Raw genomic sequence first — 24,868 nt, forward strand, 5'->3', positions numbered from 1 at the left:
AAAAAAAAAAATGAAGAAACATTAAAAAATTAAAAAAAAATAAGTGGTGGAGAAGAGACAATATCTCATGCAGAAGAATTCCCAGTACTATGTGTAGACACTGTGTGCTCGGGAAGAGGGAGCATAATTCAAATACCCCTATGTGAGGGCTGCAGAGTGATTTGCCTCCAAAGAGCATAGTATGGTCAGGGGGGTGGGGGACGGGGAGGAGAGAGTCACTTCACCAGAGGGAAACCTGGCAGACCCGACCTCAGCCAGGTGATCGGGGTCAACGCTGACAGTGATCAGTCATGTTCCCAGGAGACATCGTTCATAGGGTGTGATGAGAATGACACCTTACCTCTGGTCTTCTCCCCCGCAAACTGAGAAAAGCATCAGACGATCCAGACTGAGGGACGATCAGAAATATCTGACCAGTGGTCTCTAAAACTGTTGGGGTGACAGAAAATGGACAGAAAGAAATGGCAGTAGGCTGGAGGCTTCCCCCAGTAACACGTTGGTACTGCCCAATGCTCTGCTCTAAAGTGTACCCTTATAAGAGGGAACCTCGCCGTGAGGGATGTGGGAACTCTCTACTCTCTTTGTATTTTTTCCAAAAACCTAAAAAGGTTCTAAAGTAAGAAGTTTACTTTGGAAACCAGTAACTCCCAATAGATGGCATGATTGAATACATTTTTAAAAAATTAATGTTTATTTATTTTTGAGACAGAGACAGAGCGCGAGTGGGGGAGGGGCAGAGAGAGAGAGAGAGAGAGAGGGAGACTCGGAATCTGAAGCAGGCTCCAGGCTCCGAGCTGTCAGCCCAGAGCCCGACGCGGGGCTCGAGCCCACGAGCCTCGAGATCATGACCTGAGCCAAAGTCGGATGCTCAACCGACCAAGCCGCCCAGGCGCCCTGATAATTGAATACAGTTTTAACTGAGGGTCACTGCCCTTTTTTCATGGTACAGTCTTACAGAGACGACCAGGTAGAGGCCGTACCGGAGAGCCAGAGAAGAGAACCCTGGGCTTTTGAGTGCCCGCAGGGGGCCTCACAGCCTGGTCACTCTCCTGGTCGGTAACCCGTGTCCCGTCTGGACTCAACAGCTGGCCACAGCTGTTGGCCTTCCTCTTCCACCTCCCTGCCCGGGCCCTGAAAAAGCCAAGGCTGCGCTATGGAGCACCCGTGATGCCCGAGCCCCTGGGCACGGAAATGGAGAGAACAACATGGAATGTGGTGAGACATGTCCCTGTGTGGAAGGACCCGGGGCCGTGGCACCTGTCCCGGGTCATCTGAGTGGGATTTCACGTGGGTGCTCTGCGCTGTGTGTTTTCGTTATGCCTCTTCTGCTGTGTTGTTTCACTCTTGACTGAATTCTAGTCTGTGGAGGGGAATCTAGACTGACCGACCACAGTGTTTATATAACTGTTCTCCACGTCCTTACGTGTCACTTCGTTCCTCAAAATGTTCTTGGCCTTACGAAATTGCATCCAATGATATTAAAACCGATAAGAGGAACTTGTGTCCAAACATCTGATGAAGGATGAAGGTTATGAGGGAAGATGGGGATGAAATCACTGCAGTGGGAAATTTCTACATAAAAACCTTCTCCGAGGCTCTGGCATCTACCAACGATCGACCCAAAATACGGTTCTGGATTTTCTAGCAAGCAGTAAGTGAAAGGACATATGATTCGACAGATACATCCAATTCTATAATTCTCTCTTCACAGTGAGATAAACATGGCTCAGTTGGAATGAATACAAAGAAGGCTTTCAGGGCTTGGGACTATTTTGTTTCTTGGTCTGGGTACTGGTCACACAGGTGTGCAGTTTGTGGAAATTCACCGAGCTGCCGAACTCTGTTAACGTGGCGTTTTCTCTATGCATATTCTACCTCAGTAAGTTTCGAAGTCAGTGGAAAGGATTCACCTTGAGTTAAAGTTGGCCCAAAAGCAAAGGAACTATTTGGTGAATAGGTATGACGAGAAGGGTATGTCTTCAAATATCAGGGGGAGACAAAATGTCAGTCGCTTCGGTAGCTTTCTGAAAGCGTCATTTTAAGGAAGACGATACATGATATGGTGAATAGAGCCCATCATATCCACCCGTTGTCCCTGCCTGTTTAAAATAAACACAATCATGTATTTCAGAGGAGTGTTTCTTTGTTTCCCAGTGAACACCCGTGGTGTCATGACAGTCTTAGTTGCTAAAAAAATCTGACAAAATGGACTCCGAAATGCTGGTTCGTGTTCCTACAGAGATGCAAGGGGTCTTGTTCCTTGTCTGCTTCCTTCCAAACTTTCAGTTCTTTGCATAAAGACCATCTTCCCAAAACCCTTCCCAGAGAATGGCTCCCTCCCTGCTAATTTCCCTGCTTCTTCTACATGCCTGTCTAATTTTCTTCATAGAATTGATGGATATTTGAACTCTACATTCTATTACCTATTCAATGTCCATCTTTTTGATGAGAATACACGTTTCCTAAACATAGAAGCCTAAAGATGGAGGCTTCTTTTACGGCTGGGTCCCCAAATTTTAGAATGGTGCTTTGTATGTGGTGCAGATGAAATAAATGTTTGTTGAGTAAAGAAGAATTGACTGGATGACCAATGGGTAGAGGAGGTAGAGTAATGGACCAAACTGCATTTTTTTTGTAATTCTCCCCAGTGTTACTCTCAAATACACTTTTGAATATGAAATGGAACCTTGATTTCAAGATTACTGTCTTTGATAAGTGCCTGGGGGGTAGGTATTCTCGGTTGTTGATACATATAATGCCCCAAATTTCTTAAGTGTGCTGCATGCTAATTCCTTGGTATCATCTTAAACCACTCTTAAATAAAAAAAGCTTGCTAAAAGTAACCCGGAGCATTTCTAGCTTCTCCCTGTGAAGACCACCAGCTTGACTGAAAACCCTCTGTATACTTGACAATTTGCCCTCTTGATATCTGTTTTAGAGCTTATGTTGAACCCACGCTTGTGTTTTTGTGCCCGGAGCATCTGACTCAGCCGTCCAGGAGACATCACAATGGATTTCGATTTTCAGCATGCTGGAGAATGACTGCTTATCTCTGTTATATGTGTTTCCACCTCCATCTAGGACTTCCCCCAAATGATATTTTTCCTAAGGACACAGCCATACACTGAATTGCTTTTACAACTACTGAAATCAGGAGCATCTGGGTGGCTCAGTCGGTTGAGCGTCTGACTTCAGCTCAAGTCATGATCTCATGGTCTGTGAGTTCGAGCCCCACGTCAGGCTCTGTGCTGACACCCAGGAGCCTGGAGCCTGCTTCGGATTCTGTGTGCGTGTCTCTCTCTGCCCCTCCCCCACTCATGCTCTCTCTCTCTCTCTCTCTCTCTCTGTCAAAAATAAATAAACATTAAAAAATAAAAAAAAAATAAAAAAAAATTAAACTACTGAAATCAGAGGCACCTGGGTAGCTCTGTCAGTTAAGCGTCTCACTCTTGATTTTGGCTCAGGTCATGATCTCAAGGTTCATGAGTTTGAGCCCCACGTTGGGGTCTACGCTGACAATGTGGAGCCTGCTTGGGATTCTCTCCCCGCCTCTTTGCCCCTCCCCCCCCAAAACAAATAAATAAACATTGAAAAAAAAAACTACTGAAATTGTACTGATGGTTAACAAGCGTAGGAATGGAGTCTGGAACTCCTACAACATGCGATCTTCTATAAGGTGGCGAGTAGTGTCACTGCAACTATGTGCGTGCTGCTGGCTGGATCGTGGAGTCCGCGGGGGAGGGGAGCGGAGGTGGCTCTGGGAGCTGGAGTCTGGGCCCTCGTGACAAGAAGCAAAGCAGGCTGTGATGTGCGCTGTGTTGTGACGTGATGCGATCATCCAGGGCGTTTGGGGGAAGCAGTGCCCCCCATTACGTCTTAGGGCGGGAACAAAGCCCAAACTGAAAATGAAAACATAAGAGGGCAAGAACCACAGCAACAGGAGAGTCAGAGGGCTCTGGGGTTCATAGCAGAGGAGAAATTGGAAGATAGTCATCCATGGTGCATGGGGGCTTATGGAGGCAGCTTTGAGGCGTCAAACAGGGCCTGATAAGTCACCGGTAGGGACTGAACGTTTGTGTCCCCCAAATCCGTACGTCAGAGCCTGACCCTCCCAATGGCAGCATTACGAGACAGAACATTTGGGAGGTAATTGTGTTTAGATGAGGTCTTGAAGGTGGACCTCTCATGATGAGATGAGTGCCCTTGTAAGAACAGGAAGAGACTGCAAAGCCCTCTCTCTCTCTCTCTCTCTCTCTCTCTCTCTCTCTCTCTCCATGGACACAAAGAGGCCAGGGGAGGACGCACCAGCATGACACCCGTCTGCAAGTTGGGTGGAGGACCATCACCAAGGATCAGATCTGCTGGCACCTTGATCTTGGACTTCCAGCCTCCAGAACTGTGAGAGGTAGATTTCCGTTGTTTAAACCCCTAGTCTGTGGGGTTTTGTTACGACAGCCCAGCTGACATGACACTGAGGACAGAGGGAGGGGAGCAGTAGTGGGGTATGTGGGCAGCTGGTGAGAGACCGTCACTGGGAGCCAGCAAAGTGACTAGAATCCATTAACAAGAGCGATCTAAGAGGGGAGGTGTGGTCATGCCATTTGTGAGCATAGGTGACGGACTTCCGATACTCTTTTGAGTAAGAACAAAGAAATTTTGGGTGTGTCAGAGTTTTGTTGTTGTTGTTGTTGTTGTTGTTGTTGAAGGCAGAGTCATAGATTTAGTTTTTGCAACTGCTGTCATCATAGAAGCCATACTTTTTCCCTACTTGGTGTAATTCCGAGAAGTGGGGGCTAAAAATGACGTGCGTAACTATTTCTGCTCTGTGAGCAGTCCCAAGCACCCTTGAGGAAAACATCTTTTCCATCTGTATGTCTTCAGCACCCAGGTGTGCCTAGGCATTCCTGGCAATGAGATGGAAAGTTCAGGAACAGTCATCACCTGGGAGTAGGTCTCTACGGCGACGGTCACAGAGGCAAGGGAGCCTAGCTGCAGGTGCTGAGGGGGAGACAGAACACCAGATCTGAAGGAAAGGCAGCCAGATCTTTGGAATCCTGTTCAGAAGATTGCAAGTGGAGGCCAGAAGACTCAGAGGGTTCTGCTGCAAGTAACCAAAACCTTGACTCTTCTGGTATTAAAGAAAAGGAAGAATTTTTATTGTCTCAATTCACCAGCCATCCTCAGGTGACTTAGGGTAAAGTACCTGTCAGTATCTTACAACTTGTCTTTCTGCTCGCTTGCCCTTTTGTGGTTGGGGGATAGATGCTACTATGCTGGACCCCATATTCAGGCACGTCCAGGTCCAGTAGCAGAAGGGACACTCCCTTCCCTTCCTTTCCTTTCCCTTCCTTTCCCTTCCTTTCCCTTCCTTTCCCTTCCTTTCCCTTCCTTTCCCTTCCTTTCCCTTCCTTTCCCTTCCTTTCCCTTCCTTTCCCTTCCCTTCCCTTCCCTTCCCTTCCCTTCCCTTCCCTTCCCTTCCCTTCCCTCTTCTGTGTTTGTTTTAGTTTGTTTTATTTTAATTAAAGGGAAACCACTTCTCAGAAACCCCCAGTTGACCTGCCCTTACATTTCACTGGTCAGAACTACATCACAGGACCAGCAACATAAATCAAGCTCTGGTAGGAAGAATGGAATTGTCATGATTGGTTCAGACAAGTTGGGGCTTTATCAAGGGATATTCTTCTTGTCCTAAAAGGTGGTTATACTCAGCGGTCTGTTAATACAAAATGCGTGAGTCATGTACCTTGTGTAGGACATCGACAAGAGCAAATATGGAGAGTGGCCTGATAGACGAGCATAGATGAAGATCACGTCCTAAAGCCTACAGGCTGAATTAGCCACATAGGTAAGGGTCTGCGGCAGGAGTCTCAGGGGAGAAGAAAACCACAGGCTGATGTAAGAGTGAGAAGGTTGAACACTGACTTCCTTACAAACTGTCTTACTTGTCGTTCCGCCGACATCCCATGCTTACTGCTCACCTTCAATTTTTACACTCTCCCACCTTTCCTGTGCGCAGTGAGGACCCGGGTCCTCACTCTCTTCTCTGCGCCCTGGGTTCTATGGGGTGCCTCACTCTTCACTCCACATTAGCTCACCCCTTCCATGACTGCACTTATCACCTCCATCAGAGTCTTGGATTACTTCTTCAGAGCCCTCGCTAGCTCTGACTCTGAAAACATGACAAATATTCTTTCCCATGGCCCAGATTGTAATAGACGCTCATTAAATCCTTGCTGCAAGAAAGACCCAGATGATCTCCCCAAACCTTGAGCCCAATGAGTCCCAAAACTGGAATGTCACCAAATTTTCAGTCTAGGGAGAACATGATCCTGCTAGGGAGAAGATCAGATATAAAACATCTGGGAAGGTAAACAGGACCCAATGCTTATGGATATAAAAGACACAGTATTTTGACTTATTTTTACATATTCATAGCACTACGAAGCTATACTCGCTTACTGCAAACAGCTCTGGAAAACCCAATTTTGTTGAGACTCGAGACTTTGGAGTTACTGTATCTTAAATCAGTACATAAAAGACTTAGTTGTTAACATTCAACTTTGCTTTGTGAAGCCATGAAATTGCCTTTGTGTTACTTTATTGCTTGAATACATTTGAAAATAATTCAATATCCATTTAAGGAAGATTGAGCAGAGGGGTTCTTTTAGTCTGAATACACGAGTGACTAGTTCTTTAAAATAAATATCCATTAAATAATAGTAATCTGTATATGAATCTTATCAAAATGCTTTAAGGCAACCACAGTTAATGAGTTGATCATTATTACTGTTGCAAAAAAACCCAACTATCCGGGGAAAAAGCTGCTCCTCTGCGTGAAGCTATTACAATCTGACTGTGCACTCAGGAACCGATGACTGTTTGTACGGCTTCCTTTTAAGTCTTGATTTTACAAATTAGGAGCTCAAGAATCACCAGGATAAAAATCAACAGCTATGGGTTCGGACATTTGTGGTGATGTGACCTCTCTGAGCTTCTGAGTCCCTTTCCAAGCCGAAGTTACTGACCCTTTGTGTCCCTTCCCAGACCGTACATGGCAATGGACACAAGTGCTTCACATACATTACGAGAGGCTGCCAAAGCTTGGGGGTTATCATTTCTTCTGGTGTTGCCTTACCGGAAGACTCAGAACAAATCTGATAATGCCCTCAGCCCAGAGCCCACCTGAGGGCATAAGAGCTACTTCCAGAACAATGGTAGGGATTAGGAATACCGTTCTTGGCAATGCTATCCCAAAGCATTGAGGAATCTGCAGAGGATATAGGGCCAAGATTATTACTCCTCCTAGTGCACACCTGTCGGATTTTACCTGTAGAAGAAATACACGCCTCCTTCCTTGTGATAATGACAAGATACCTGAGCATTTCTCCCATTAGCCACATGAACTCACTAGCTGTAAGCTCATTTCTCAAGTTTCAGTTGATTACCACGTCTCACACACACAGCGAGTTCCGAGGACTGCAGTGTGGACTAGAGGCCATGTGACTGGACACAGAATTTTCTCAGGGAAGGAGTTCAGTTTGCAACAGCCTCTGCTCCACATCCGACCTTTCTCCTCTGCCTCCATTCTAACCCTACCCACACTGCACACACGGGCACACGGGGCTCCGGTCACATCAAAATTCCGCCATTCCCAACCATCTCTCTGCATTTGTACATGCCGTGCTTCGTGCCCAGAATGTTCTTCCTTCGCTTTTCGCCCAGGAAGTACATATCCCCCCTCAAGATGAGCACAGGTGATACTTGAGTTCTTCAAAAGGGTCCCAACAACTCTCCTTTGTTTACTCTCACAGTGCACTTCAAGGACATCAGTCATGGCATTTTGCACACTTGTATCGATCCTTCTCTTTTTTTTAATTCTTATTTTTAATTTTTTTTAAATTTACATCCAAATTAGCATATAGTGCTACAATGATTTCAGGAGTAGATCCCTAGTGCCCCTTACCCATTTAGCCCCTCCCCCCCCACAACCCCTCCGGTAACCCTCTGTTTGTTCTCCATATTTAAGAGTCTCTTACGTTTTGTCCCCTCCCTGTTTTTATATTATTTCCCTTAGGTTCCTTCCCTTAGGTTCATCTGTTTTGTCTCTTAAAGTCCTCATAGGAGTGAAGTCATAGGATTTTTGTCTTTCTCTGACTGACTAATTTCACTTAGCATAATACCCTCCAGTTCCATCCACGTAGTTGCAAATGGCAAGATTCCATTCTTCTTGATTGCGGAGTAGTACTCCCTTGTATATATAGACCACATCTTCTTTATCCATTCATCCATCGATGGACATTTGGTCTCTTTCCATACTTTGGCTAATGCTGATAGTGCTGCTGTAACCATGGGGATGCATGTGTCCCTTCGAAACAGCACACCTGTATCCCGTAGATAAATGCCTGGCAGTGCGATTGCTGGGTCGTAGGGTAGTTCTATTTTTAGTTTTTTGAGGAACCTCCATACTATTTTCCAGAGTGGCTGCACCAGCTTGCATTCCCACCAGCGGTGCGGAAGAGATCTTCTTTCTCCGCATCCTTGCCAACATCTGTTGTTGCCTGAGTTGTTCGTGTGAGCCATTCTGACAGGTGTAAGGTAGTATCTCATTGTGGTTTTGATTTGTATTTCCCTGATGATGAGTGAGGTGGAGCGTTTTCTCATGTGTCGGTTGGCCATCTGGATGTCTTCTTTGGAGAAGTGTCTATTCGTGTCTTTTGTCCATTTCTTCACTGGAGTATTTGTTTTTTGGGTGTTGAGTTTGATAAGTTCTTTATAGATTTTGGATACTAACCCTTTATATGATATGTCCTTTGCAAATATCTTCTCCCATTCTGTAGGTTGTCTTTTCGTTTTGCTGATTGTTTCCTTCGCTGTGCAGAAGCTTTTTATTTTGATGTGCTCCCAATAGTTCATTTTTGCTTCTGTTTCCCTTGCCTCTGGAGACGTGTTGAGTAAGAAGTTGCTGCGGCCAAGATCAAAGAGGTTTTTGCCTGCTTTCTCCTCGAGGATTTCGATGGCTTCCTGTCTTACATTGAGGTCTTTCATCCATTTTGAGTTTATTTTTGTGGATGGTGTAAGAAAGTGGTCCACGTTCATTCTTCTGCATGTCACTGTCCAGTTTTCCCAGCACCACTTGCTGAAGAGACTGTCTTTATTCCATGGGATATTCTTCCTTGCTTTGTCAAAGATGAGTTGGCCATGTGTTTGTGGGTCCATTTCTGGGTTCTCTATTCTGTCCCATTGATCTGAGTGTCTGTTTTTGTACCAGTACCATGCTGTCTTGATGATTACAGCTTCCTAGTATAGCTTGAAGTCTGAGATTGTGATGCCTCCTGCTTTGGTTTTCTTTTTCAAGATTGCTTTGGCTATTCGGGGTCTTTTCTGGTTCCATACAAATTTTAGGATTATTTGTTCTAGCTCTGTGAAGAATAGCCGGTGTTATTTTGATAGGGATTGCATTGAATATGTAGATTGCTTTGAGTAGTATCGACATTTTAACAATATTTGTTCTTCCCATCCAGGAGCATGGAATCTTTTCCATTTTCTTGTGTCTTCTTCAATTTCTTTCATAAGCTTTCTATAGTTTGCGGTATATAGATTTTTCACCTCTTTGGTTAGATTTATTCAATCCTTCTTAAATGTAAGAATGGATTGAAGCCTTATTTTTTTTCCCCATTCTATAGACACAGAATCTAATAGTTGTTGAAGACATAAGACAAGGCTGGGTATAGTATTCTATGTTCTCACAAGAAGAGTATAGCAATGGAAGATTTGAGAAGCCTTGGTTATTGGAGATGGCCCTAGCATTTAAGCCCATCCGGAGAATTCTTCAATATTGAATGAAACCTTAGCAAACTTTATCAACCTCTCTTCATGACACAAAAGGAAGTAAGACCAGACAAAGCTTTGTTTGTTTCTTTTCTGCACCCTAGCAAATATTGATGGACCCTGCATTAAGAAAACCTAATGTTTTAAAAATAGACCTACCCTATGACCCAGCAATAGCACTGCTAGGAATTTATCCAAGGGATACAGGAGTACTGATGCATAGGGGCACTTGTACCCCAATGTTCATAGCAGCACTCTCAACAATAGCCAAATTATGGAAAGAGCCTAAATGTCCATCAACTGATGAATGGATAAAGAAATTGTGGTATATATACACAATGGAATACTATGTGGCAATGAGAAAAAGTGAAATATGGCCTTTTGTAGCAACGTGGATGGAACTGGAGAGTGTAATACTAAGTGAAATAAGCCATACAGAGAAAGACAGATACCATATGGTTTCACTCTTATGTGGATCCTGAGAAACTTAACAGGAACCCATGGTGGAGGGGAAGGAAAAAAAAAAAAAAAAAGAGGTTAGAGTGGGAGAGAGCCAAAGCATAAGAGACTGTTAAAAACTGAGAACAAACTGAGGGTTGATGGGGGGTGGGAGGGAGGGGAGGGTGGGTGATGGGTATTGAGGAGGGCACCTTTTGGGATGAGCACTGGGTGTTGTATGGAAACCAATTTGTCAATAAATTTCATATATATATAAAAAAATAAAATAAATAAATAAAAAAGAAAACCTAATGTTTTAATAAAATATTCTCTTTAAAATCCAATTTCCTTTGGACATGAATCACCCATATTTTCCTTGTTTTGTTGGTACCTACCAAACCCTCCCTTAGTCTTGATCATCCACTGGCTCCTGCCTCCTGCTCTGCTCTCCTTCCCCTCCCTTGGCATCTTTTCAAGTGACTTGAATATTAACATAGAGGACCCGTTCCATTGTCTAGAGTCTCATCTTTTTAACAGTTCATTTCTAACAACCATTCTTCCATTTCTCGCCCAGCTACCCACTGTCATGGTGTACCTGGACTTTACCACAGGTATTTCCAGGATCTTTACTTTTGCTCTCTCCACTGCCCCTGTTCATCATCTTATCACACCCCCTACTTGGTTTATCCTCCACTATCCTGCACTGTGTGTCCCCTGGTACAAATACCCTCACCCTGTGGCCCCTACTCCTCTGTCCTCAATGGCAAAATGCTAACCCTGCCACATCAACTCTCAAATAAGCCCATGTCGCTCAGCTGCTACATGTCCCAGAATACATTCATGTAACTGTGACGTCTAATATCACTACCATTTTATGTCCAAATGTATTGAACAGACATCTGTATTCTATTCCCCTAGGAAGTTTAACACACTATTCTCAGGGTTGATGAGTTCAACTTCTATCCCTCTCATACCTCAACTCCTAGCTAATAATCTTCCTTTTCCCCAACAAAAAGATGCTTCAGTCTCTGAATTTTTTTGTCCATGTACCATGATTTTCTTCCCATTTCAAAGACAGAAGTATCCTGGCTTCTACCTGCAGTCAACCTTCTCCTGGGTCCTTCCATGTTCCCCCTTGGACTCCCACTTGCTCTGGGCACGACCCATCTCTACTTTACTGTCAGCATCTCACTCTTTGCGAGGTAATTTCCAACAGCTTTACTGGTCTTACACACGCTTGATACGATCTCTCTAAAATATTAGACCTCTTTTGGTCCCACTTAAACAGAACCTCCATTTGTAACCCTGACCCTTCACGATGCGATTCCTTCCATTGCCACTGCCTCAAATGTGTTTGTCTTGGCCGACTTCGTGTGGATCTTTGTTGCCACTATTGAATGAGATACCCTTATCAAGGTCAGCAATGACCTTTATCTTCTCAAACTTTACCAGTGAGTCATCTGTTCCTGGTCTCACCCAACCATTCAGTAGCACCTGAGACTGTGACCAGTCATTCTCAGGCACTGTCTTCCCTAGGTACTGTGGCCTCAGCCTCCATTTCAGGTCTTTCTTCTCAGTCTCCCTTGCTGGCTTCTCATGCCTGCCAGGACTCCGAATAGGCAGGTGGCCTATGTTTTCTTTCTTCTACTCCATCCTTTTTTCTACCGCTACTGTCTTCCTGGGTAATCTTACCCATTCCCATTTTATATTTCATCATCTCCCCAACTTGTATTTCCAGGCAAGGCCACTCCTACCAGCTCCAGCCTCATTAGTTCAAAGATTTTGTTCCATAGACGTCTCACGGACCCAATCTCTAGAAAACATCCACAGTATTCATTTAAAAGCATAAAGTGCCCTATGCTCCTCCTGCGCAAAACCTGCCGATACTTCACCATTAGAACTACAATAAAATCTGAACTCTTATCATGTTTCCAGGCTTTTATGAATCAGTCACTATCAGTGTTCTTTGCTTTTATTCACCACAATTTAGCCATATTAGACTTCTTCGTTTTAGGTTCAAAACATCCAACCACCTTCACATCTCTGCTCCTTGTTTATTTGTGTGTTTCACTTTGTGTCACCTCGTCCCAGAAGACTCTTTCCTTAGATATTCACAGGACTGTTTCCACCTCAATACTTAGGTGTCAACTCAATCATCACGTTCTCAAAGACACTGCCCCTGATGTCAGCCACCATCCAGTCTTCAACTGACTCCCAACCCCATTGCCTATTGTATTTTCTCCATGGCATTTGGGGCTCTCCTAAATTATCTCTTATTCATAAAAGTGTATATTATAATTTTTCCTTCACTTGGAAGTCCCATGAGGGGAACATGTTTTCATACTCAGCACTAAAACCTCACCTGTAAAATAGCCAGGCACATAGAAAGCATTGAATAAACATTTACTGAATAAATAGATGAGAACACAGCTTGGCATAACTAATCAAATTCCATCTACAAATATTTATTGGATATGGTAGGTCCCCAGGCCTGTATTTGGAACTGGGGGCCCACTTGAAAATACAACACCCTTACCTTCAAGGAGTCAGTCTAGACAAGAGCACTGAGTGGCTCCTTCTGTGGACACCTCTTCCTCAGAGGGTCAGAGACAAGATTCAACCGGGACGTGAGGGAGGAGGGGAAGTACACCTGCCTGAGAAGAAGGAGGTTCTCGTCCGGGGTACCGACAGGAAAAGGGGCTGTGTGCTCGGGCCCCCGTGTGCTCCCGTGTCCCTGGCGTGCATGCAGCTTGGGTCTGAAATTTAGAGAGATACGCTGCAGTGTTCGACTGGTGAGTGACTTCTCACTTCAAAACACTTTTTCCCGTTTACATCCTCTTCGTATCATGTGTTTCGATTTAAATGCATATTTATTATATGTGTTATAAATTTATATGTGCATTCAAAAAAGCATATACACATATGTAGATTTTTATATAAAATACATATATTTAAGATAGAGTGCTTCTGTAAGCACCGATTATTTTTTAAATGGTTTTAACATTTATTTATTTTTGAGAGACAGAGAGACAGAGTGTGAGAGGGAGAGGGGCAGAGAGAGAGAGGAAGACAGAGAATCCGAAGCAGGGTCCAGTCTCTGAGCGGTCAGCACAGAGTTGACATGGGGCTTGAACTCGCGAACAGTGAGATCATGACCTGAGCCGAAGTCGGACGTTTAAGTGACTGAGTCCCTCAGGCCCCCGGATTATTTTCTGAAATCTATTTAAACTTGTCGTCCTTGGAATCCACTGCAAATAAAAATTAGGCACAAAATTATTTTTGAGGTCTTTTCCCCTATAAACACCTGCACTGTTGAGAACACCTGAAGACTGGATAAGGTTCCATCCCCCCTACTCCCACACCCACCCTCCCTCCCCGCCCCTGCAGCTCATAGCCCAGCTGTGCAACCAGACATTGTCTCAGACCCCAAAGTAAGGTGACCAGAGTTCATCAAAGTTATTCTCAGGCGACAGTTTAAGAAGTTCAGTGACAAGGACAACACTAACGGAAAAGAAGTCACCTGGGTACAGAAAGTCCCTCCTGAGAAACGCGTCCGCACTAGGCACTGAGGCCGAGAACGACGGGCGGTCCCAAACCCGAGAGCAGAGCCTGGCCCCTACCTTCCAAGCCTTCAAACACAAAGAAACCCTGTTCTGTGGCTGATGCTGTAGCAAGGTCACCTTCCTTCTGACCATTTGGCTCGCCCAGCCCTCTATCCCTGTAACCAGAGCCGGCTCAATTATGCCCCGCCACAAAGAACAGATAGCAGGCAGGTCAAGTTCAGGGAGGGGGCTATAATTTTAGAAGCACTTCCTCTTCTGAGTCTGACTTTTGATCTCCTGTGATCGCTCTGGCCAGGGAATCGAAGCAGTTGGTACGCATGACTTAACCCTGGTGGGATCACGCCGGGAGCATGGTCAGACATCCGAGGGACTGTCCCTTGTAAGTCCAGGAACACTGCCCCAGTACCCATTCCTCTCTCCTACGCCATCTGGGCAGAATTCACCGGCAATGCATATGTCGTTGAAGCGAGGGTTAGGAGAGGAGACAATCACGTCCTGGACCAGCTTCCTACTTAATCAGAGCAGAATCGACTCAGGTGCTACTGATGTGGGACGCTGTTTCCTTCCCACTTTTTATTTGGACCGTGAGGGAAAGCCGGGAAGGAACAAGGTATTTATTTTCCCAAATCGAATGACTAGTCAATGACAGTGCTGAGACCAGAGCCCAGGCTGCAGGGTTTCACAATCAGTGTGTTGAGGGCACGTCCCCTGGCTCAGACCTTCCCGCATATGGCCGTGATCCCCATCACTCAAGCTGGATGTGACGTGACTCCCGACCAAATGGGGGTGGGGAAACTTTGTGAGGATTTCTGTAAGACAATTGCAGTGTGGGATACGGGAAGCCAACAGTGCAGTGTCACAGTTAGAATGCATCTTCTTTGCATGCCAAACAAAAGGTAGAGGCTTACGTGGTCCTTTCCAAACAAAGGCCATCCCTCTCTCGATTGCCAGAGGGTGTTTTAATTTTGTTTCATATTTAGTTATCTATTTTTGAGACAGAGACACGCAGCATGAGCAGGGGAGGGTCAGAGAGAGAGAGGGCAGGGGAGAGAGAGAATCCCAAGCAGGCTTCCCACTCACCGTGGAGCCCGACATGGGGCTTGATCTCAGGACCATCACCTTATTGGAAATCAAGAGTTGGACACTTAGCCAGCTGGGCCACTCAGGTGCCCCCAGAGGAGGTTTGAAAACTCCAGATTTCTGTGTTCTATCCTAGATCTTTCGAATAACAACTTGAGAAACGATGCCAGGAGTTTCTCTCCGCAAGTCCTGTGCGGTTCTAGCCAGCGGCGGGCTAGAGAAAGCACCCTGCGAGGTCACCCAGAGAGTCTCGCTAGGCCTCAGTGCTCTGCGATGTTACATCAGGGTTTCCCAAAGTTTGCTCCCACGGGGGATGAGTTTAGACTCAAGGCTGAGAAGCAGGTTGGAGGATTGGGCATAGTACATCTCTTGGAAGGCTGACATTGCATCCCTGTACCTTTGAGGCTTTAGGAAACCTTTGATTAATCGAACTGTGTTTCACTCACGTTTCCCGAATGTGACAGTTCCTCTGACGGCAGAGGCGAGTGATCTACAGAATACGCTTTTTAAAAATTCTGAATTATGAAGACAATGGTTTATATTTGTGCAACTACAGCAATCTTGTAGTTTCAGAAAAGAGTACTCTCGTGTCCCAAAAGCCAGAGGTAAACGAAACAGGCTTACCGGCTTGTTCATTTAACGATCTAACGGCAAATTCTCTCCGACGGTGATGTTGGATTTGATATTAACTGAGCGTTCACAATGAACAATGGCTCTCCGAAGGGTGGGTGCGCACCAGCCCCTACGTCCACCGGGAGGGGTGCTGTTCTCCAGCCGCATTTTCTGGAGAATTCTTTACTTTCTTCAGACGGCTTTACATGTGAGCAGTCCCTCCAGGCACACCTTCCTTTCGGATTTTGCTTCCTTTCTGCAGTTTACTTCATCGGGTTTTAAATGTTTCCTCTGACTCAGATGAAAAATTAGCCTGAAATAAATACCCCAAGACGGCCACAAAGCCCTTCTGTGCAGAGCTCCAGTTCTGCCGGCCGATCTTGAATCAGAGTCAGACGTGAGCGAGAGGCATTTGGGGTCAGGCGGAGAGTGACCCCCCTCTTCTGGTTTCACTTAAGCTCAAATTTTCTCCATGGAGATAACACACACTTCTCAGATTTGGTTACTTGCTCCATGAAGGGATCTCATTTGTCCTAATGTAATTTTTAACCTTTGAAAATGGTTTAAACTTAACTTCCCCCGCCCCCCCCCCTTTTATTTTAAATAGCATACGTTTCTTAAAAGAGGCCTTTTGCAAGGAAGTTAGCCTCCCGGCGTCTGGTAAAGAGTGCTAGTGCTAAATAATCAGATTCCCAAAGATCTGATCAAAAGAACTGTTCTTTTCTAGAACCAAGGGGAGGACTGGCGTCCTGCTTTGGCTGTCACATCTGCATTTGCTTGTGAGGCCTGGAGACCTCCTGCCCCGTTTCTCCGTGGCTGCCTGGCCCCGCGTCTCTGACACCAGCCTCCTGGGTCCTCACCCTGGCCTTTTTATTTCTTGCCGCTCACCTTCCTAATGGCAGAGACCCCCGAAAATCCGACCTCTTCTTCCCATCCTCCGGGAACCGGAAGGGGGCACGGGACACCAGCTCAGAAGCTGAGGTTCAAGTGGGGAGTCAGCCGGGGCCTCGCAAAAAAGCCAGGGTGCGCCTATGTCCCGAGGCATAAGGGAAACCCATGGAGGGTAGAAAGGGGGGAGCCAGTCCAAGCCGCGCAAAGGTCCGAAGCAGGTCTAGGAGAACTGAGGCCCGTCCCCGTGGTCTCGGAGCAGCGGGCTGTGTGTGTAAAAACGAGCCGTCGGCCAGCGGCCTGGGCACATGGCCGGGGGCTGGACTTCTGACGGCCATCAGGAGTGAGACCTCTTTCACCTTGTGACACGGTGTGGACAGCCTTTGTATCATAAACAGTCACACCCAGGGACACAAAGATGTGTGCTAGGAGCGCACCGTTAAATCGCTACGAAATGTATCCACTGTGCACGATAATGACCTTCAGAAACAATGCACATGGCTACAGGTAGCATTTATTAACGGACAGGGACATCCTTACGGATACACGAGGTGTCCGTACTCAGCAAGTTCAGTCTCGCTTGACTCTCGCTGATGAACACGGGGCCCAGAAGACTCTAGTCGTGCCTTTAAGCGTTCCGCTGTGCATCCTTTTTACGTTTGTCATCCATGCAGCCTAATCAAGACTTTTTTGATGCTTGATGACGTCCTCACGATCCCTTTTTCCTCAGCTGAAATAAAATATCGTCTTTAGGATAATTTGTTTGGAAACCTTCCCTTTTCATGCCCCTGGCTTTCTTTTTTAACATTTAGACTCGGGTTTTGCGGAATTGTTTGTTTGTTTTTGTTTCTAATGAAGTGAATTTTCTGGTTCAGGGCTTTCGACAGTGTAAAAAAAATGTAATTAAAATCACACTGGTCACAAGAGGAGACTTTTGGCAAAAGCGTGTTTTTATTCCCCTCCTGAAAGCACACACACACACACACACACATATCCAGGACCTTGGCCAACCTGATTTTCATCTAACTGCCTAAAGGCCCAGGAGCTGTAAACTGTCCCCCCCCCACCCCAGCTTGTCTGCCTGCCAGCCTTCCGAACACAGAGGCTTCTTCTCAGAAGTTCAAAGACCAACTTCACATCGTCTGCAAAGCTTATTTTGAATCTGCCCGAGGGAAGCACTTTGAGGTTAATCCCATGGCCTAAGTCCAAATGAGAGTCAAATGGAGGGCTTTTCCAAAGTCTCACCACAAATCGGGTCTCGGGAACTTGCAAGGGGGCAGTGGCTGAGGTGGCCCGGTGAGGAGGGAGGCAGCTGGGTCTGGTTTCCTTGCAGAGACCCCCGGTGGAGGATGCTGCTGTCATATTATGTTTATTTTGCTTAATGATGTGATGATGAAAACATCACCCTTGGCAAATTCCTATCTTAATGCCTCACAAAGCAGCTGGAGACTTTGCTGAAGTAACCAGAATAAGCCGATTGGAAAGTATGTTTGGTTTCCCTTTCTAAGAATTTCTGTGAACGTAAGTCAAGGTAGATTGATCCTCATGAAAATATGTGCAAGGATGTGAGAAGAGCTTCCTGCAAAAGTCCCCATATGGTGAGTCTGAAGAGAGGTTCATGATACATAATTAGCTCCTAGAAAGGAAGGAAGGAGGGAAGGAAGGAAGGAAGGAGGAGGGAGGCAGGGAAGAAGAGGCAGGAGGGAAAGGAGGGAGGGAAGAGAGGAGCCAGGAAGGCAGGGAGGAGAAGAGGAGGGGAGGAAGGAGGGGAAGAAGAAAGGGGGGGGAGGAAGGAGGGATATAAGGAGTATAAAGCTTCTTCTTCTTTCTTCCCTCCGCTCTCCTTCTTCTTTTTCTTCCTTCTTTCTGTTCTCTTTCTTCCTTCCTTTTTTCCTACGGAAGTCCTATGAAGGTCAAGGGCACTATCCAAGGACACAATGGTTCTTTGTTGTCCACTTTGGTTCTACTCTCACTTACTGTGAACTTGAAATAATCCTTTTCTCCCTCGGATCTCAATGTCTTTATCAGCAAAGAAGAGAATTGGAGGACAAATTGGCAAAATGGCTACCACGGTAAGGTTAGTTAATATGTCTGTCTCCTCACATGGTTAAGATTTTTGAGTGTGGAGACGACTCAAGGTCTACTCACTTCGCAAGTCCCGAGTATCAGATGCAGTCTGGTTGTCTATAGTCACCACCACGTGGCATAACGCATCCCCAGGTCTCATTCGTCCAGCGGGTGCATTTCAGTGTCTCTTTTCTCTCTAAAATGTCGGTAAGTATGTATGTGTATGTTGTCCAGCAGAATTTTAATTTTTTTCTGAAAGAGACAAGACTGTCAGGCCTTCATCCCACATAACAAAGAAAACAAATAGCCAAATATTAACATCTTATTCGATTATTATTTTTGCATTTGCAGTTTTGCATCTAGAACTTTCTATGTAAATCTTCACTATTTCCGTATCTCTTTGAAAGGACAGAATATTGGTAAAGAAGCAGAGCTGGGTCCTTTATTCAAGGCCTGATTTCTTGAAGCTTCTTCCTGTTTCTTAGAACCGCGTGGAATTTCCGCATAGATGCCATTATTTAGCTGCCTGAAACACCTTCGAAATGAAGATCTTAATACTTCTAGAAGTTCTAGGGTGTGCTTTTTTTTTAATTTTTTAACGTTTATTTATTTTTGAGACAGAGAGAGACAGAGCATGAACAGGGGAGGGGCAGAGAGAGAGGGAGACACAGAATCGGAAGCAGGCTCCGAACCATCAGCCCAGAGCCCCACGTGGGGCTCAAACTCACGGACCGCGAGATCGTGACCTGAGTCAAAGTCGGACGCTTAACTGACTGAGCCACCCAGGCGCCCCTCTAAGGTGTGCTTTTTAATGGTGATGTTAGAGTGCCGATTTCTTCCTTCTGCACCTAAGTGGAGATGATGTAGACAAATGGTCACAGAAGAGAGAGAAATGAGCAGATTCATTGATTAGGGGGATGATGTATTTATCGGCTTAGGTCTCTATGCCTATGTCACAAGACAATTTTGTCCCAGTGCAGACCAGCCTTGATCCTTGGGTGACAATGTTCGCTAAGAGGTTTGGGTAAGGAGGGAACTCTGGCCACACCAGCCCCTGCTTAGGGTCCCTCTGTACCTACTGAGGTCCTTCCCCATGTGGTACCCCTACTTGTCTACCTTGTCCCCCCTGCACTCCTTCTTGCCTTCCCCTAAACACACACACACACACACACACACACACACACACACTCTCTCCTTGTACGTGATGTTCACCTTGACCGTGTGCTCTCTCCCACCTTCGTTACCAGTTAAACTTTGGTTCCCACGGTCTTCTCTGTCTGCTGTCCCTGATCCTGGACCCTGACTGGTAGACTCCTCGTCTATATTTGCAGTTTGGATCTCCAGGAAGCCCCTTCCGATGAAAAATCAGCAGGGAACAAGCGGCATTTAGGTCCCACACCCCAGAGAACCAGAGAGCCACACGCACCAGCGCGTGCCTGCTGCTGGCACCCGCGGCCATGTGGAGGTTGGCGGATCCGTCTGTAACACGAGCGCTGGGACGGCTCTGCGAGTGACACCCGGAGACATGGGCACCCAGAGCCGCGTGAACGCCACGCTTCCGGAGAAAACCCTTGAAATCCACAGTAGCTTGAAGGGTTAACAGAGCCTTGCCTCCTAGCAGGTTGTCTCCCTCCCGGGGAGTCACGCACACGCGGCCGTAAAGACAGGCTGAGATCTTGGGTCACAGTGTAAGGCTGTGTTAAGGAAGAATTAGAACTGAACGTAAATTAACGAGGATATGACCTAGTAAAAGCTTTCCCACGGTTAAAGCTCTTTGTGATTGCGTTTTGCCTTACTACGTATTTTTGAAAATCAATAAAAATTAATACTAATGCTTCTGGAATGAATAAGGGGGAGACCAGGCTACATTTTACTTTCCAGGCATTGTGCTGAGTGTGCAGCCTGGCGGGGAGATGGATGACCACAGTGCTCGTGAGCACTGGGAAGGGTGCTTGTGAGCCTGGGCATAGACCGTGGTTCTGGTCCGGCTCTGTTATCAACAACAGCAAGGCCTCTGAACAGGACCGTCTGTTCGGGCCAGGCTGACGCTCAAAGAGGAAGGTTCTTTTTTTCGTACAGATTTAGGTTTAACTGCTTTGGAAAATGTTGTCTAAATTAAGTTTTTAAAAAAAGAAAGTCTGAGGACTGTTTGAGGTGCCGTTTGATGAGGAAACACATGGCCAAAACCACTCCTTGCTGCTGGACCCCGTGAGGCGGTTTTTCTCTCTGCTCTGCAGGGCCTGACGGAGAGCCAGCTCCTTCTGGGGGTTATGAGGCAACTGGAATGTACTCTGGAATGTACTGGAATGTACTGGAATGTACTGAGAAGGGAGAAATGTGCGGCCACTACCATTACCCAACCAAATCCGACAGCGCGTCCATTTGGACTGATGTCATTTCCTCTGTCTCACACCCTCTCCCCTTTCCCACCAAGCCTCCAGGGTCCAACCCCAACATCCCTACCTCCTTCCTTCCACTCAGAGTCAAGTATGACCTCACAGATCCTCATGGGCTTTATTTATGCCTGTTTGTTAAGACTCTCCACAACCACGCAACCCCTGATACGTCAAACACCATGGCATTCAAACACACAACTCCGCTTCCTCCGGGATCACTGTCTTCCCCTTCTCTGGAATTCTCTGGAATAGCAGAGGCTGGCTGGGACCCCGGCGTTGTACGTGTGCATGTACGTATTTCTCAATTGTTTGTTTGCATTATGGAAACGTGTGGAGAATTATATCCAAAGAATGGAGGGTTGGCTTGGGTGCAATGGAGTCTGATCCACTTGTGCAGATATCTGTAAGAAAAGATCACATAAATGAAGAACTGGTTGAGAAGAGGTTTGCATGGGACGTGCCATTTCTATAGAAATTCAAGTCACTCGAAAGCATAATGCATCATGTTCAGTCTTCCCTTGGCTGCTAACAACGGGTGTCTTCCCTATCACATGGGGGCAGAGAACAAGATAGGTGCTTGAAACACCATTAGCATTGTTAAAACTGATCACTGCGTTGAGATGAAAATAGGTTTCTCGAATGTATAGATGTGGATTTTTCTTTGCACTGGAAAACCATTGGCGTGGTATTACTTTGGCATCAATGACTCAACTAATGATGTGAATCTCTATGCGTGCTCTTTGCCTGGGTTAATGTTACGGGGCCTTTGATTGCCAGATGCATTTCCCTGCCTATAAAAGAAGCTGAACGACTCTTCATGCATTTATTAGCTGCTGGGTCTTCTTTCCCTATGGAGTATCTAGAGACAGTCATTCTGGTCACTTTTCTATTGGGCTATTTGTGTTTTTAATTGACCCGTAAATGTTCTTTATGAATTTTGGACACAAATCATTTGCCATTTATAGGCACCACAGATACTTTTTCTGAAGTTTAAGCTTTGCTTTCCAAACTTCATGTTGTTTTGGGATTGAAACGATTATTTTTAATTTTGATAGAATCTGCTTAGGATGCTTTTATTTGTAAGTTCTTCTTCTGTGTGTTTTATAGGAAACCCTCTTTCCAGGGTTACAAAGATATTTTTCTAATGTTTATTCTAATGTTGATTTTTCTAACATTTATTCTAATTTTGTTTTTTAAGTTTTCCCTTCACATGTTAAGACTTTAAGGACTTCAGTTCTGTGTATGCTACAGGAGAGGGGTTCCATTTAGTTTTTTTAATGTACTTATTTTTGAGAAAGAACAAGAGAGCGACAGAGAATCTCAAGCAGGCTCCACACTGTCAGTGTGGAGCCTGACATGGGGCTCGATCTCATGAACTGTGAGATCATGATCTAAATTGAAATCAAGAATTGGACACTTGACCAATCGAGCCACCCAGGCGCCCCTAGGGTTCCATTTCATTTTTATTTTGGCCAATTTAGCATTTCCTGAATAACCTGCTTATTCTAGTCACTCTTCAATATGAGCCTTATCTTTATCTTGATTTCCTTAATCTCTCAGATCTGCTTCTGGCCTCTTTGTTCTTTTACTATTTTTTTTTAATTAAAAAAAAAATTTTTAATGTTTTTATTTATTTTTGAGACAGAGAGAGACAGAGCATGAGCAGGGGAGGGGCAGAGAGAGAGGGAGACACAGAATCTGAAGCAGGCTCTGGGCTCTGAGCTGTCAGCCCAGAGCCCGATGTGGGGTTCGAACTCACGAACCGCGAGATTGTGACCTGAGATGAAGTCGTACACTCAACCGACTGAGCTACCCGGGCGCCGCTAAAGACAATTTCAATTTAAAATATATATAGTGAAACTTTGGATTGTAACTTGTTCTGCAAGACAAGCAAACATTTCTAATAAATTTTCACTTGATGAATGAGCAATGTCTTGCAATAGGAGTATTACATGACACCGAATGTCACACGATCACAACTGAGCCAGTGGTTCGTCTCTCTCTCTCTCTCTCTCTATCTCTGTCTCTCACTCGTTTGCTGCAGGATCATGGGTGATCATCTCCCATGCTCCACTGCTTGGTCGCAGGCCGCAGTGTCTGGCAGAGATCAGTGATTTTTCAGAACACTGGGAGGTGCCCACAACTGGCACTGGTGTATTTTTGTCACGTCAAAGCACCTGTGGACAGTCCTCTGCTGTTCTACACAAGAGTGAGCTTAGGAATGGTTCGCTTCGTTCTAGGTCAGGCTGCCTGCGGATATAGACCCTTTCCTCTGCTGCCTTATTGCCACTTACAGTAAATACAGTCTACGACAAGAGTTTATCACTACTGTGCTGTAGTCAACATCCGTGCAAGTGTGTCCATGGCCCCCATGCAGAAAAAGATTCCACTGAGCCAATAGATAGCAGTGATTCCGTTAGTGATAATGGAAGTCGTCCTACGCAATAACCCTTCTCTCTCGTGTCTCCCTCACTCCAGCCACGAGACTTTTCAAAGGGAAGTACAGGCTGGTTTGTTTATTTTCTTTATATTTTGTCTTTTCTTTATTATTCTGTATTATACTGCAGTACTGTAATCCTTTTTATATGAATATTTTGGAACGAATCATCTGAGTTTCCATGATTTCTTATGGGGAAATTCGCTTTGATATCCAAGTGCTTTGGATGCCAAGCATGTTTCTGGAATGAATAATGCTTATAAGCCAAGGTTTTACTGTACCTAAATTTCTAGGGGCGTCTTGGTGGCTCAGTTGGTTAAACATCTGACTCTGGATTTCACCTCAGGTCATGGTTTCAAGGTTGTGGGATCGAGCTCAGAGCTGGGCTCTATGCTGGGTGTGCAGTCTGCTTAAGATTCTCTCTCTCTCTCTCTCTCTCTCTCTCTCTCTCTCTTTCTCTATTCCTCCCCCTGCTGGCATGCAGGATCTCTCTCTCTGAAAAAAAATAAATAAATAAAACACTTATCCAAATAAAATATATACCCCTTCCATTAAAAAATAATTTAAAGAAAGGCACCTGGGTGGCTCAGTCAATTAAGTGTCTAACTTCGGCTCACACCATGATCTCGTAGTTTGTGGTTCAAGCCCTGTGTTGGGCTTTATGCTGACAGCTCAGAGCCTGGTGCCTGCTTTAGATTCTGTGTCTCCTTCTCTCTCTGCCCCTCCCCTCCTCACGCTCTGTCTCTCTCTTTCTTTCTCTCTCTCTCAAAAAAAAAATAATAATCATTAAAAATAATAACTTAAAGAAATTAAATCCTGAAATTGAAATCTAATTACACTATCAAAAAATTCTCAATATAAAATGACCTGTTAAAAAATACAAGAAATGACAAAATAAGAGATTTATTTAAATCCAGAAAATTGAGTTAGCATCTCTATGTTTCTACTGGATTATGAATAACCTTTCAGAAACTTTGTTTCTTTAGTAGAGAAACGAGCATAATAATTTTACTGGAAGACTTTCTCTAGATAAATTAATCCTAAAAGACATACAGCATTTATCTCATTACCTCAAATACAGAAAGTGGCCAACAGATACTCATTTTCTTTCTCCTTTGACAGAATCTATAGCAGTTTACATGTTACGAGACATTAAGGATAAACCTACGTTAGTCGTGCTAGAAAGAGATAACTGGAATCAGAAAGAAGAGAGAAAAATCAGTGGTGTACCTGAGAAATTTGTGGGTTATGTGTGTGGAATGGGATAATGCTTTTGTGGAGTCTTGGCCCTGGGAACTAAGGTGGGGCTTGTCTACACTGAAGATTGCTTTGGCCTGAAGCCCCTAAAGATGGCGTTTCTTCTGTGGACCTCACTCTAGTTTTTATTGAACTTCCTGGGGGAAAAGAGTCTTCAAGTACAATGAAACTCCAACATCTTAGGAAGCAGATCTGAGAAAAGAGCCAAAGGGAAAGAGAAAGAAAGAAAGAAAGAAAGAAAGAAAGAAAGAAAGAAGCAAAAAAGAGGACGAGGAAGGAAAGAAGGAAAGGAGGAAAGGCAA

Source organism: Lynx canadensis, chromosome A3 (genome assembly GCF_007474595.2).
Source record: "Lynx canadensis isolate LIC74 chromosome A3, mLynCan4.pri.v2, whole genome shotgun sequence".
NCBI lineage: Eukaryota > Metazoa > Chordata > Mammalia > Carnivora > Felidae > Lynx > Lynx canadensis.